This window comes from Pseudorca crassidens, chromosome 1, assembly GCF_039906515.1.
Source record: "Pseudorca crassidens isolate mPseCra1 chromosome 1, mPseCra1.hap1, whole genome shotgun sequence".
Lineage (NCBI taxonomy): Eukaryota > Metazoa > Chordata > Mammalia > Artiodactyla > Delphinidae > Pseudorca > Pseudorca crassidens.
Genome location: NC_090296.1, coordinates 117,775,312 through 117,789,579, shown reverse-complemented (window position 1 = coordinate 117,789,579; position 14,268 = coordinate 117,775,312).

Genomic DNA, 14,268 nt, shown 5'->3' with positions numbered 1-14,268 from the left:
AGCCTGTTACTAATTCATAAAAACACTGCGAGCGTGATCGAGTCCGCTGATTACTGGAGCAGGCAGACACAAGAGACGGTAAAATGTTCCGTGTCTCTCTAGCAGGGGCTCAGGAGGAAGAAAAAATTAAAAAAGAGAAAAACAACATGAAGAAAGGAATATGAAAAAAAAAAAAAACTGTGTTGTGAAATATTAATCAGAGCTGTTTGCCCCCGGGGGCCAAAAATATGAGGCAGCATAATCAATGTAGCAAGAGCTGCCCAGCAACATGTCTTTGAGAAGCTGATTATTGCGGGTAAACACAGCTAAATATTCTGAATCTTTGGACTGTGCCTCTGGTGTCGCTTGAGAATCCGATTCCCTTATCATCCTTCTGCAGGTGTGGCCCCGGGGAGGAGCGTGGGAGGTGTTGGCGGGACATGGCTTCCTGGGCAGGGAGTCACTTGGGCCCCAGTAGGAGCTGCTTCTGTTCCTTTCCAAATGCTGATCAGGAGGGGTGTGGGGTAGGGGGTGGGGGGTGGACGATGCCCAGGGAGGTTTGCGTGTGCATGTGGGCTGGGGCCATCGTCCAGAGTTGGCTCTTAACAGCTAATGACCCGATGCTGGCCATGCCAAGGGAGCCCCAGTTCTAGAATGGCCTTCCTGAGGGTCCCCCAAAGGAGCCCAGCTGGTTTTAGGGGGAATCGGGTGGAGCATTCAGGGGTCTCCAGTAAGAATGGAGTCTTTCCAACTAAATTCTGCATTGGGGAGGATTTGGTTAGTTGACTGCAATATAAGCTCACAGTATGCACATCATTGCATTAAGGGGTCCCCATCCCTTGAGCTCAGTGATTAAGATATGAAACCTGCATGCAAACTGGAAGGGAATGCTCACCTGTCACTATGGGTCGAAGTGAGCGTGGGGATCTTCCAAACCTGGGAGTGGATCTCACCTACACAGAACCTGAGGCTATCAGAATGGAAGTGGCTTTGGAGATCAGGTATCTTCCTCATTGAGGACAGAGGCCCAGAGAGGGACAGTGACTTGCCCAAGGTCACACAGCAGAGATAGGATTCTTGATGCATAGGCCAATCTCCCAGCACACCCTTGGGGCATGAAGAAGGAGGAGCAGGGGCAAGTGATGGAGACTGGTTTGCGTTAAGCCTTCAGGCTTAAGGAAAGCTCCCTGTCAGCTACAAGGAGCTGGGTCAGAGGGGAGTGAGCCCAGAACAAGAGACAGTCCCCCCTGAATTCCTGGGTGCTAGTTTCAGCTCCACAGCTAAACTTTTGGAGAACCTTGATTAAGTCACCCCCCTCTGAGCCTCAGTTTCCTCATTTGAAAGGAGTTTGACTAAGTAATGATAGCAAAGACCTCATCAAGTCCTGATGAAGGAGAGCAGTATTTGAGGTGAGCTGTGGCCAGGGTCTTCTCCATGAAGGACAGAAAGAGGATGGGGTTAAGTAAGGCAAACTGGACCAATCACAGCATCCCCCTATCCAGGGACCATGGGGTTAAGTAAGGCAAACTGGACCAATCACAGCATCCCCCTATCCAGGGACCAGCATCCCCCTATCCAGGGACCAAGTAAGGCAAACTGGACCAATCACAGCATCCCCCTATCCAGGGACCAAACTGGACCAATCACAGCATCCCCCTATCCAGGGACCAGGAGAGCAGCTGCCACAAAACGATTCAGGAAGAGAATGGCCCTCTACCCCAAAGTGTCCTGAGTTACTTTGTTCTTCTCTTGGTGTTTATTATGGAAACTCAGAACTCCATCTCTGTTCTCCATCAGTCACAACAGCAGAGGACCCACGCCGGGGGAGGACCTAGGCAGGCAATGGCTGATTGCTTTGGTGAGAGTGGCTTAACTTGGGAAAAAAGTATTCCTTATTGGCTTCAAGAGATGGTCATTCAAGCCAATTGGGCTGATAATGGTAATTGTAACTATCATTTGTGGAGAAAGTACATTATTCCCAATCTTAAGCCAATTCTACCCATTTTACAGAACTGGAGAGCAAGGATTAGCAAGGTTCAACAACTTATCCTAGGTCATAGAGCTGGCCAGTGGTGGAGCTTGGATTTGAACAAGGTCTCTGTCTGATTCCCAAGGCCCATGACCTTCCCACTATACCTCCCATTGATGTCAGGGGATAAAGAGGAAATGGATGTTTTCTAATGCTGATTTCTCCTCAGGCCAGGAAAGTGAGCTTCAGGCTGGAAAGGAAAGAGTGCCATGAGCTGGTGGTGCAACTGTGATGGGGGAAGGAGGTCAGAATCCTGAACCTAGTCCAGTCTCCTAAGGCCGATGAGCTATATCCCCTGGGAACAGCTAGCGGTGATCTTAGGAGGACTGTGGGGATGAGGAAACTTGAATGGTAATAGAAATATCATGAATTTGTGAGCCTGCTGTTGGTCCAGGGAGGGATTGCAGCATGAGTGGTTAAAACCATGATTTATTAGGAATTGGAAAATGGCATGGTGATCATCAGGGCTCAAGATGGCTTTACAAAGAATAGCTGAATCAAAATAAGCCTATGTCAAAGCAGCACTCTTTGACAAGGTTACTGGAAAGGTGATCAGAGAAACACAATAAATGTAACAGATCTAAATTTCTATAAAGTAATTGACATGGACTCTCAGGACATCCTGATGAGTGAGATCGAGAAATGCAGGCAGAAACCTTGGGAAACTGAGTTTAGCATAACTCAGAGAACTTTGATTAATGCCCAATGCCTGGTCCTCAAGACACTCAGCAACATTTCCCAAATGGAGTGTCAATGTGGCAACAGCTGTGGCTGTGACTGAATAGGATCCCACCCCAGTCTGTGACTTCCCTCATCACCTGATATAGACAGAGAAGTCAGGTTTATATTAACTTGAGAATAAAATTAATTGTATAGCATAATCTTTGTAAAGTCCTTCATGTACCCTTAGAATAAAATAAAAAATAATTGAACATCCAGAAAAAGTTCTGGAAGGATCCACAGAAAACCCAATGCTAATGGGGAGCAGGCAGGATGGGCATCAAGGGAGATTCTTTCTTTAGGATGATAATTCTGTAATGAGGATTTGATCAGACCTTATTTGTTTGAATAGAACTAGAGAATGAAAAATAAAAAGGGCTCTCCGGCTTATCAAATATTTGGTGGGATTTGAGCATCAGGTATGTTGTTGGTTTGGTGACGTGGAAGGTCCCTTCCAACCTTTGGCTCTGTGCTTGGCTCCAACTCTTATTCATGGTGCTGACCTTGGACACACCCTCCCCTGCTCTGCCTCTGCGTTTTGGAACCTGGTTCCTCCCTCACAGGAGAGTCTAGTTTAGGCTTGTGGTCCCCAAATGTAGCTGTACATCAGAGTCACTTGATGAGCTTTTTAAAAACAAGAGATTTGGGGGTCACCCCATCCCAACAATGAATTAGGCAGCACCACTACCCTCTGTACAGCAGCAAAGACAGAAATTCGAGCAGTGATAACGCAGTAAGCACCAGGCAGGCACCAGGCTCTCCCTTTTCATGCTCATGACACACTTATCCAGTTGGCACATGGTTGCCATCAGAGGACAAGGTCACAAAGGCTTGGGGAGATGGAGACCTGTCCAATGTCATGCAGCTAGGAAATGACAGAGCCACAGTTTGGACCATTTCTTATGCAATATGTTATAGGAGCTCAGAGAAGAGGGTGATGACTTTTCATGGAGGAAGGATGGGTTCAGGAAGATGTCATTCAAATGTGGCATTTGAGCGAAGGCTAAAAGGGTGAGTGTACTTGGGTATCAGAGGCAGGCCTGGCAGCAGAGGTAAGGAGCAGCCCAGGTAAGATGGGGAGCTGTGCAAATCAGGCACCTGGGAGGCAGCATGTGTGCTCCTCTGGCTCAGGGTTCTGGCCCAATGGGTGGGATGGAGCCAGGGAAAGTAGCAGTGACGTCCATCTCCTCTGTCAGTACTCCCTGGAGAACAGCCACTCAGGACCCCTTCTGCCCATCAGTCAACATTTCTTGACCCCCTACTGTATACCAAACCCTGTGCTAGGCACCAAAGTTCCCAGAAACATGGAAAAGATACGTATTCCAGCCCCCAGAGGCTCTCAGTCAGGAGGAAGACCAGACTGTGCTTCAAAGGAATGCCAAATAGTGATTCAGAAAATCGATAGCAATGCAAGAGAGCAACCCAAGAGATGCCATACAGCTCAGAGTTACCAGAAAAATAAATGGTTCAGACTGTACGGTTTGGATGAGGTCAGGGAGGGAGAGATGCTGTAGAACCGGCGGAACCTCAGCTGAAGGGCGGGCTAATTTAGAAAAGAGGAGGGAGAGCATAGCAAACAAGGCACACAGCACAGGCAAAGGTGCAGAGGCCAGAAAACATCAGATGGCACTGGGGCCAGGCTGTGGTGTACAGACTCGGCTGTCTAGCCCTGCCCTGTGAGCGTGGCCTGGAGGATCACTAAGCCCAGGGCTTTTGTTGTGGAACTCCAAGATAGGTAGATGCCCTTAAAGCCAGTAACCAGGCAGTTTTTAGCCTTTGGCATCTCAGGCAAATGGCTGTCCTGCAAAGGGCTCCAGGCAGCCCAGGCCCCTGGCACGAGAGCACCAGTAGCCCCTGTCCAGGCAGCTTCAGAGCCCCATCCTCTTAGGACAGTAGCTGCCTTCTACTTGCAGGGTTGCTGGGACGATTAATGAGCTCGTATTTATAAAGGACTCTCAGCTCCTCAGAAGGGCTCTGCAGAAGTACAAGTGGGTTATAATTACCACCACTGTAATTAATGAGTCCCAACTTCTTAGAGAGTATAAAGTGCATAATAAAAGGAAGGGGGAAAGCAAGAGAAAAACTCCGTGTGTTTGAACTTGGAATTCCTTTCCTTTGTAAAGTACGTTTTGGTAGAGTTATCAAACAATATTATATTCTCTCCTTTCAAAACTGAGGGGAAGCCCGGGTGGGATGCCTCAGTGCCCAGGGCAGAGTTTCCAAGAATACTGGAGTACGTTGCAGATCTTTGAAAAACACTGGGCTGGAAATCAATCCTGCCACTCCCAGTAACTTGCATAGTGAGCCATTGTCTGTAAGGGGACAATGCTACCCACCTAACAGGTGGGGGGGAGGGATGTCACTGAGCTCAGGAAAGTGAAGCACTGGGTACACGGCTGGCATTCAGTTAATACCAGTTCTGTGACCTTTTATACCTCAGGTTCCAGCTGTGAAGGGGAAATAACACCTCCTGCTTAGCCTAAACTGAAAAGAAAGAAAACACATGCTTCCAATTTTCCCCTCTAATAAATGTAGTTATTTATAATAGATACCTTTTCACTTTTTTCTTTCAGTGGTGGTAGGGTATCATTTCCTTATGATAAATTCCTAGGGTTGAAAAGAAAAAGCATTCTTATGGTTCCCAGGGTGCATTGTTAAAATTCTCTTTGGAGAATCTACAGATTCAATGCAATCCCTATCAAACTACCACTGGCATTTTTCACAGAACTAGAACAAAAAATTTCACAATTTGTATGGAAACACAAAAGACCCCGAATAGCCAAAGCAATCTTGAGAACGAGAAACGGAGCTGGAGGAATCAGGCTTCCTGACTTCAGACTATACTACAAAGCTACAGTAATCAAGACAGTATGGTACTGGCACAAAAACAGAAATATAGATCAATGGAACAGGATAGAAAGCCCAGAGATAAACCCACGCACATATGGTCACCTTATCTTTGACAAAGGAGGCAGGAATGTACAGTGGATAAAGGACAGCCTCTTCAATAAGTGGTGCTGGGAAAACTGGACAGCTACATGTAAAAGTATGAGATTAGATCACTCCCTAACACCATACACAAAAATAAGCTCAAAATGGATTAAAGACCTAAATGTAAGGCCAGAAACTATCAAACTCTTAGAGGAAAACATAGGCAGGACACTCTATGACATAAACCACAGCAAGGTCCTTTTTGACCCACCTCCTAGAGAAATGGAAATAAAAACAAAAGTAAACAAATGGGACCTAATGAAACTTAAAAGCTTTTGCGCAGCAAAGGAAACCATAAAGAAGACCAAAAGACAACCCTCAGAATGGGAGAAAATATTTGCAAATGAAGCAACTGACAAAGGATTAATCTCCAAAATTTATAAGCAGCTCATGCAGCTTAATAACAAAAAAACAAACAACCCAATCCAAAAATGGGCAGAAGACCTAAATAGACATTTCTCCAAAGAAGATATACAGACTGCCAACAAACACATGAAAGAATGCTCAACATCACTAATCATTAGAGAAATGCAAATCAAAACTACAATGAGATATCATCTCACACCAGTCAGAATGGCCATCATCAAAAAATCTAGAAACAATAAATGCTGGAGAGGGTGTGGAGAAAAGGGAACACTCTTGCACTGCTGGTGGGAATGTGAATTGGTTCAGCCACTATGGAGAACAGTATGGAGGTTCCTTAAAAAACTACAAATAGAACTACCATATGACCCAGCAATCCCACTCCTGGGCATATACCCTGAGAAAACCAAAATTCAAAAAGAGTCATGTACCAAAATGTTCATTGCAGCTCTATTTACAATAGCCTGGAGATGGAAACAACCTAAGTGCCCATCATCGGATGAATGGATAAAGAAGATGTGGCACATATATACAATGGAATATTACTCAGCCATAAAAAGAAACGAAATTGAGCTATTTGTAATGAGGTGGATAGACCTAGAGTCTGTCATGCAGAGTGAAGTAAGTCAGAAAGAAAAAGACAAATACCGTATGCTAACACATATATATGGAATTTAAGAAAAAAAAAATGTCATGAAGAACCTAGGGGTAAGGCAGGAATAAAGATGCAGACCTCCTAGAGAACGGACTTGAGGTTATGGGGAGGGGGAAGGGTGAGCTGTGACAGGGCGAGAGAGAGTCATGGACATATACACACTAACAAACGTAGTAAGGTAGATAGCTAGTGGGAAGCAGCCGCATGGCACAGGGATATTGGCTTGGTGCTTTGTGACAGCCTGGAGGGGTGGGATAGGGAGGGTGGGAGGGAGGGAGACGCAAGAGGGAAGACATATGGGAACATATCTTTATGTATGACTGATTCACTTTGTTATAAAGCAGAAACTAACACACCATTGTAAAGCAATTATACCCCAATAAAGATGTTAAAAAAATAAATAAATAAATAAATAAAAATAATTTAGTTGTTTTTTTTACAATTATACAAATATATGAAATACAATTTATGTTTGTTTTGCTTATATTTGTTCATCTTGAAAAGTTTGGCTAAGTTTATTGTAGAAGGATATTTTTATATTACTTTAATAAAACCCAACATTTTATGATTCTCATAAAAAAAAAAAATTCTCTTTGGAGGAATTTGTGCTGGGGCTACCCCATTGAATAAGGACGTGTGTTTTCCCACAAATTAACCAGCACTGTGTATTACTATTTTAACGTGTGTGGAAGGGGATGCCATTCCTTTTGCAAGGTTTCCACCATTGGTGTGGCCGTTGGGAGGCTGGGAGTTCTTACTCTGCCTCCTGGTTTCTGCTGGTGTTGGTCATGAAGTTGTTAGCAGTGCTTCAATAGGGTAAAGTAGGGAGATGAACCGTTTTCTTCTATACAGAAAAATAACTTTAAAAGCTGAACAGGGATATACCTCCACTCATCATAACTTTTGTTAAGAATGTGCGGACTTCCCTGGTGGTGCAGTGGTTAAGAATCCGCCTGCTTATGCTGTGGACACGGGTTCGAGCCCTGGTCCGGGAAGATCCCACATGCCGTGGAACAACTAAGCCCGTGCGCCATGACTACTGAGCCTGTGCTCTAGAGCCCATAAGCCACAACCACTGAGTCCTCCTGCCACAACTACTGAGCTCGTGCACCTAGGGGCTGTGGTCCGCAACAAGAGAAGCCACCGCAACGAGAAGTCTGTGCACGGCTCAGTGCAACTAGAGAAAGCCTGTGCGCAGCAACGAAGACCCAATGCAGCCAAAAATAAATAAATTTATTAAAAAAAGAGAAAAAAGAATTTGAATTATTTGGAAAAAAAAACAGAAATTCTATTTCAAAATAATTTAAAACAACTTGCATATATTACCTATCATGCAAATTCAATTTTAAGAAATCCTTCTAAGGGCAAAGAGCATATGGTGACACTTCAATGAGATAAAATTCCCTGATCGGGCTTCCCTGGTGGCGCAGTGGTTGAGAGTCCGCCTGCCGATGCAGGGGACACGGGTTCATGTCCCAGTCCCGGAGGATCCCACATGCCACGGAGCGGCTGGGCCCATGAGCCATGGCCACTGACCCTGTGCGTCCGGAGCCTGTGCTCCTCAATGGGAGAGGCCACGACAGTGAGAGGCCCGCGTACTGCAAAAAAAAAAAAAAATTCCCTGATCACCTGAGGAGCTCAGGTGGGCAGGTAGGCATTTAGGGCATATGTCCCTACAAACACTTGAGGACAGCACTGTCCTTCATGCAACCCCAGCTTTCCTTGCAGAAACGTGGGGAAAGCTTCCTTTTAACTCCCTCCAGTCTCTGTATGAGCTTGGCTCGGTGTATCCAGCTGTCTATAGAGGCCTCAGGCCTCTTCTTGGCTTTGGTGGTGTCATGTCTTATTTACTCAGATTTTGAGAAATTGAAGTCCAAGTGCTCTTTTTTACATTAATTCTGTCGTACCATTTGCTAGGACCCACCCACGTCTCAGCCACTCATCTGAATTTTATCAGCTCTGGTCTATTCTCTGTGGCCCGACTTGGCATCTCTCACTTTTGCTCTTGTTCCTATCTTCTGCATCCAGAGGTTGTCAAGGGGACTCCTGTCACTTTCCCAAGTGCTCAACATGCTCAGACTTCCACATGGGCACAGGATGCAGCAGGCTAGCCCACCGCCTGATTTACCTGAGAGTCATGGGTTTACACGTCTGTCCTCCTCCCCCAGATTCTGAGCCACTGGGGCCAAGGATAGTTAGCCTTTGGGAGAGGAAAGTAAATGTAGAAACAGGTGTCAAGGAGAGTTTATATGTTGTCTGGCCTAGAACCTCAGAGCCTTTCTGGAAAGAGGCCAGTTCATCCAGAGAATGGAGGGAGCTGAAAGGAAGCTTTCCCCAATGTCTGCAAGGAAAGCTAGGGTTGCATGAAGGATAATGCTGTCCTCAAGTGTTTGTAGGGACATATGACCTAAATGCCTACCTGCCCACCCGAGCCCCTCAGGTGATCTGCCCCAAGTGGCCTGCCCTGGCTGCACCTGCTCACCAGGGTGGGTGGGCATCTAACCCAAGCTTGGGCTAACTCGACATCTCAGGGATTTTGGAATTGGGTCATGGGGACTTTGCAGAGTTCATGTTAGCACTTGAACTGGTAGGTCAGGGTGACCATTTTCTGCTATGTACATAGGGAAGAGAAAGACAAATATCAGAGAGGGAGAGAAAGAATTGAAGCAGATGAGAAGGTCAGAGGGAATTGGAGACAGGAGATTATTAGTACCCTCACAAGGGGAAAAGGAAGAGAAATCCTTGGGCTAGTTTCCTTCACTGGCCCACCAGCTTCCTGCCCTTCACCCTAAGATAGTCCCATGAATCCGTATAATAAACTCCCTGTTTTACTTAAGGCGGTCAAGTAGCTTTCTGTTCTTTGCAACTAAATGATTTCTACCTAAGACACACAATTTTCGTGATAACTTGACCTCATTTACTAAAGTGTACAGTTTATTTTTAATTTTTAAAAAGGAAAATCTAATGGAAAAAAGATGCTAATTTTGCCTATTTATTCCTTCTGCAACAGAGATTTCTAGTTACCTACCCAATATCCGTTTTCCTCTTTTCATAACAGAACCCCTGTATTTTGGAGGTAGCGATATGCCCAACTAAAATGCTACATATCCCAAGCTATCCGGCAGCTATCAGTGGCTATAGGAGCTAAAAGTGGAAACCTTTGGGTGGGCCTCCAGGAAAGCACCTTAAAGGGGGCTGACTCGACTGGCAGGTGATTTTCTTCCTTCCTTCCTCCTGGGATCTTCCTGTCTGGAACATGGGCATGATAGCTGGCGCTGCAGCAGCCATTTTGTGAATAAGATGGGGTCACACTTTTAGAGAGCTGGAAGGAGCCTGGGTCCCTGATGAAATCGAGGACCACCCTAAGCAGTCAGCAAATGGTTTGCTCTGGCCTACCTGGGCCTACCAGCTCTATCTCAGGTATAGGTTGGGGAACCTCAGTCCCAGCTCCTTCATTCTGACCTGTATCCAGGTGCTATCTTTCCTCTCGGATTCACCCACATGACCCCAGAAGCATCCCTTTTCATCCTGTTGAGTCCACTCTTGTGGCTGCCACTCCCCTCCCTGACTGCCTCAGGTCTCCATCCGTGGTCTACATGACAGCCCATCCTTCCTGCTTAGTGCATCCACCCCAGGTTGGGGGTGACACCACCCAGCTGCCTGTACTGAGAGCCAGGACTGCACCCACAAATCCAGTTCTTAAGGCTATTAGGCAAGGACTCGGTCCTGAAGCACACAGTTGGGACCCCAGAGCTGATCCTAACCCAGGGCTTCCTAGCTCTGGTAAAGACTATGCAGCTTCCCAGATGCCCAGGCCAGACTGCCTGGGAGAAAGCTCCTCTCTCACCATCCTCCACCTCTCACCACACCATTCAAAGGAGCACCCTTTCCAGGAGACTCCAACTGCTAATCAGTCCTGAAAGGTATCACTTCTCTCCGTCCCACTGCCACTTCCTGGTCGGGCTGCCGCCCTCTCTCTCCTGGATTGTCCTAACTGCCCCTCCCTGAAATCCCTCCCTGAAACCTTAACTTGCCTCCAACCCAAGCTCCACTCTGCAGTCCACGTGGCTTTTGCAGAACGTAAATCTCATCGTCTCCCTTCTCTGCTTAGCACCTTCCAAAGCCTCCCTGTTGCCTCTAGAAGCTCACTGGCTTCTTGGGCCTTGACTCCTGGTTAAGTGTCAAGCTCTGTCCATCCTGAGTGCCTTTCGCCCTCCCACCATCCTCAGGAAGTCTTCCCTGACCTCTGGGCCAGGTGGAATTTCCATCCTGCTTGGTCCCAAGACCCCCTGTACGTCCCCTGCCAAGCCCCTCAGTTCTTGGTTGAAAGCTCTCATTGTCAGATGCCTCCCCTGTTGGGCACTCGCTCCTTAAGGGGACCCACGCTGCAGGCTACACCCTGTGCCCACCATCTGGCTGAGCCCCTGGCGCAGGGTGGTCTTCAGGAGCTCTTTGTTGAGTGATAGAGGGCACAGGCCAGGGCCTGGATCCAGCACAGAGGGCTGAGAAATTCCAACAACTTCTGGGTCCCTCAGCTGCGACCTGGTGTGCCTCCGTCCACCCAAGACAGCAGCCCAGCCTGGGCTCAAGCCATCTGGCTGGTGAGGAAGGTAGCCCAGGAATCGGGGCTGGGAGGCCCCCCCAATGGCTGCTGATGGCCGGGCTGCCACACACTGGAGGGATTGTGTTTCCTCCTCTTCCTGAAGGAAACCAGGACCCTCCCTCCTCCTTCACCAGAAGTCAGAACCATCCCTGAAGGGCACCGGATTAGAACTTGGAGTGGCCTCGGGAGATAAATCCAAAGGATCATGCAACGTTAAACCCAACGTACGTGAAACACTCCCTGGACAGGGATGTCCCAGGGTAGCGGTTCTCCAACTTGAATAAGCATCAGGATCTCCTGGAGGGCTTGTTAAAAAACAGACTGTGGGGCTTCCCTGGTGGCGCAGTGGTTAAGAGTCCGCCTGCCAACGCAGAGAACACGGGTTCGAGCCCTGGCCCGGGAAGGCCCCCCATGCCGCGGAGCAGCTAAGCCCATGTTCCACAACTACTGAGCCTGTGAGCCACAACTACTGAGTCTGCGTGCCACAACTACTGAAGCCTGTGTGCCTAGACCCCGTGCTCTGCAACAAGAGAAGCCACCGCAATGAGAACCCCGGGCACTGCAATGAAGAGTAGCCCCCGCTCACTGCAACTAGAGAAAGCCCACGCGCAGCAACAAAGACCCAATGCAGCCAAAAATAAATACAAACAAATAATTAAAATACAAACAAACAAACAAAAGACAGACCGTGGGCTCCACGCCTAGAGTTTCTGACTGGCCGGTAGTTTGGGATGGGCCCGAGAATCTGCATTTCTAACATGCTCCCAGGGGATGCTGATACTGCCAGTCAGGGGCTCACACTTTTGAGTGCCCCATCCTACTGGGACCTAGAACAGCCAGCCTGGAACTTCTGCCACCCCTCAGAGGCCGAGGAGGTACCCCTGGCTGGCACTGCCAAGCTGGATGGCCGTGAGCAGGTGCCCAGGAAAGTGACACCACCTCGTCTGCCCCAGAGGAGGGCTGCATAGCACCCCTGGGTGCTCACCCCACACCCACATCCTGACGCACCCAGAGCCCGGGCTCCATTTAGCTGCCTTTGCAGTCCCTTCCTAAAACCCTTGAAAAGAGGGAGAAAGATTTTAAAGTCCTTACTCTGCACTACGGAAGAAATATTAAGCAATGATGAAGCCTTAAACCCTTTATATGCAAATGCACTCATTTGAATAACTGCCAATTTACATGCCTCATCAAATTAGGGATTCAGATTCTAGCCTGTGTATACAGTTGTTCCTCTTCCTGGTTCAGGCTTAGATAGTCACACGAAGGATGAGCCGCCGGCTTCTCTTCGGGGCCCCTGTCTCCATAGAACTGAAAGAGATAATTAAGGATTCATTTTTTGGAGAGCGAATTGTCCCTTTGATGGTTGGGCTGGCCCTCTTTTTCGTCGTTTCTGTCATAGTAATTCACCATCTCCTCCAGTGTGGGGCTCCTGAAAGTATGTATATTTTTCAATCCCCCTGGGTTTCATCACACCCCGGGAGGGTGCTGGGGTGTAAAGTGGGACCCACATTTCGCAGGTGGGGAAACCGAGACTTGAGGTTACACAGCCTGCAAACTGGGACTCAAGCCTGGGGTTTTGGATTCAAAACTCAGGCCTCTCTGTTCCATCATGTGGGTCCCGTGCGTGTACATTTTCTCTTTTTTTAGCCCCAGAAGGTCAAAATTGGTGATAATTTAAAGCTCTTTTATTCTTTTTTCAAAGAATTGTCTAAAAAACAGCAAAGCCCTTTCACTCAGTTTCTTTCTGACGACCCCTGAGGGGCACGTGGAGACACCTATTCTTCACCCAGTTACACAGCTGAGGAAACTGAGGCCTGAAGTTATAGGGCGGGTTAGAATCAGAGCAGCAACTGAGATCAGGTCACGCTCTCCCCCTGTGAGGTGAGGCCAGCTTATAAGATGACTGTTAGCGCCTCTCCCAACCCCGATTCAATGACCCTGCACTGGCAGCTTGACCAACTGGAGACTGACCGTGGTGGGAGTATTTATACCTCGGGAAGCAGCACACACTACAAATCAGGGCATCGGCCCAACCTAACTCCAGATTTCTCTCTCACAGAGAAGATGTCCAGGAGAGACAGCAGCCTTATTGTCCAGACTGTCTTGGGTCTTCATGGCTACATCCCTGGCACCCCACTCGCATCTCTTGAGGCAGGCCAGACACTGCACGGTGGACTCCCCAGAGAGGTGACCGAGTACCCTTGGCTACCTTCATCAGAGGGACCATTCACCTGCCTCTGGGCATCCTTCCAGCTCTTGTCAGTTCCTGTGGGATCTGAAAGTTCCCAGAAGACAGCCAAGGAGCCGCCTCTGTTGTAGAATTATACACCACCCATATGCTACACCACCATATGTTTTTGACCTCTGGGACCCTGAACCCCATGAGTTAGGGCATTCGGCACCTGTCTATTCCTCCCTGTCTCGCTAGCTCAGGACCCTTTGTAGGTAATGAATCCTTCATGCCTGGAGATGTACAAGGTGAGGCTGGACAGACATGTGGCCAAGTTGCTGCAGGGTTAAATTCAAGCCTCATGCAGAAGGTAAGGCCAGATGTCTCAACCTGAGAAGCCATGATTGTCTTCTTTGGCCTTGACTCTTGACCTTACCAGACCTTTCAAAGCTGCTGCCCTCTCCTGCAGGGTTAAATGCCTGGGCCTCTTCTCACGCAGCTTGCCCTGTCCATCACAACCCAGGACCCGTGTGAGCTAGCTGGGTACCACTGTGAAGGCTCTCGCCTGAACTCAGAATCTAGACAGCAAACAGGGCCACTGAAATCTCAGATTTCCTGTTGGAGTTCCCACCGGTCTTCCCTCTGGAGCAGTATGCTGGCTTGAGAAGGCTGCCGTTGATTGGCACGGCCTCATCAGCCTCAGGGACACAGGCAGGCCAGTCGTGCAAGGAGCTTCAGGCTGGGAGGGGCTGCGAGAT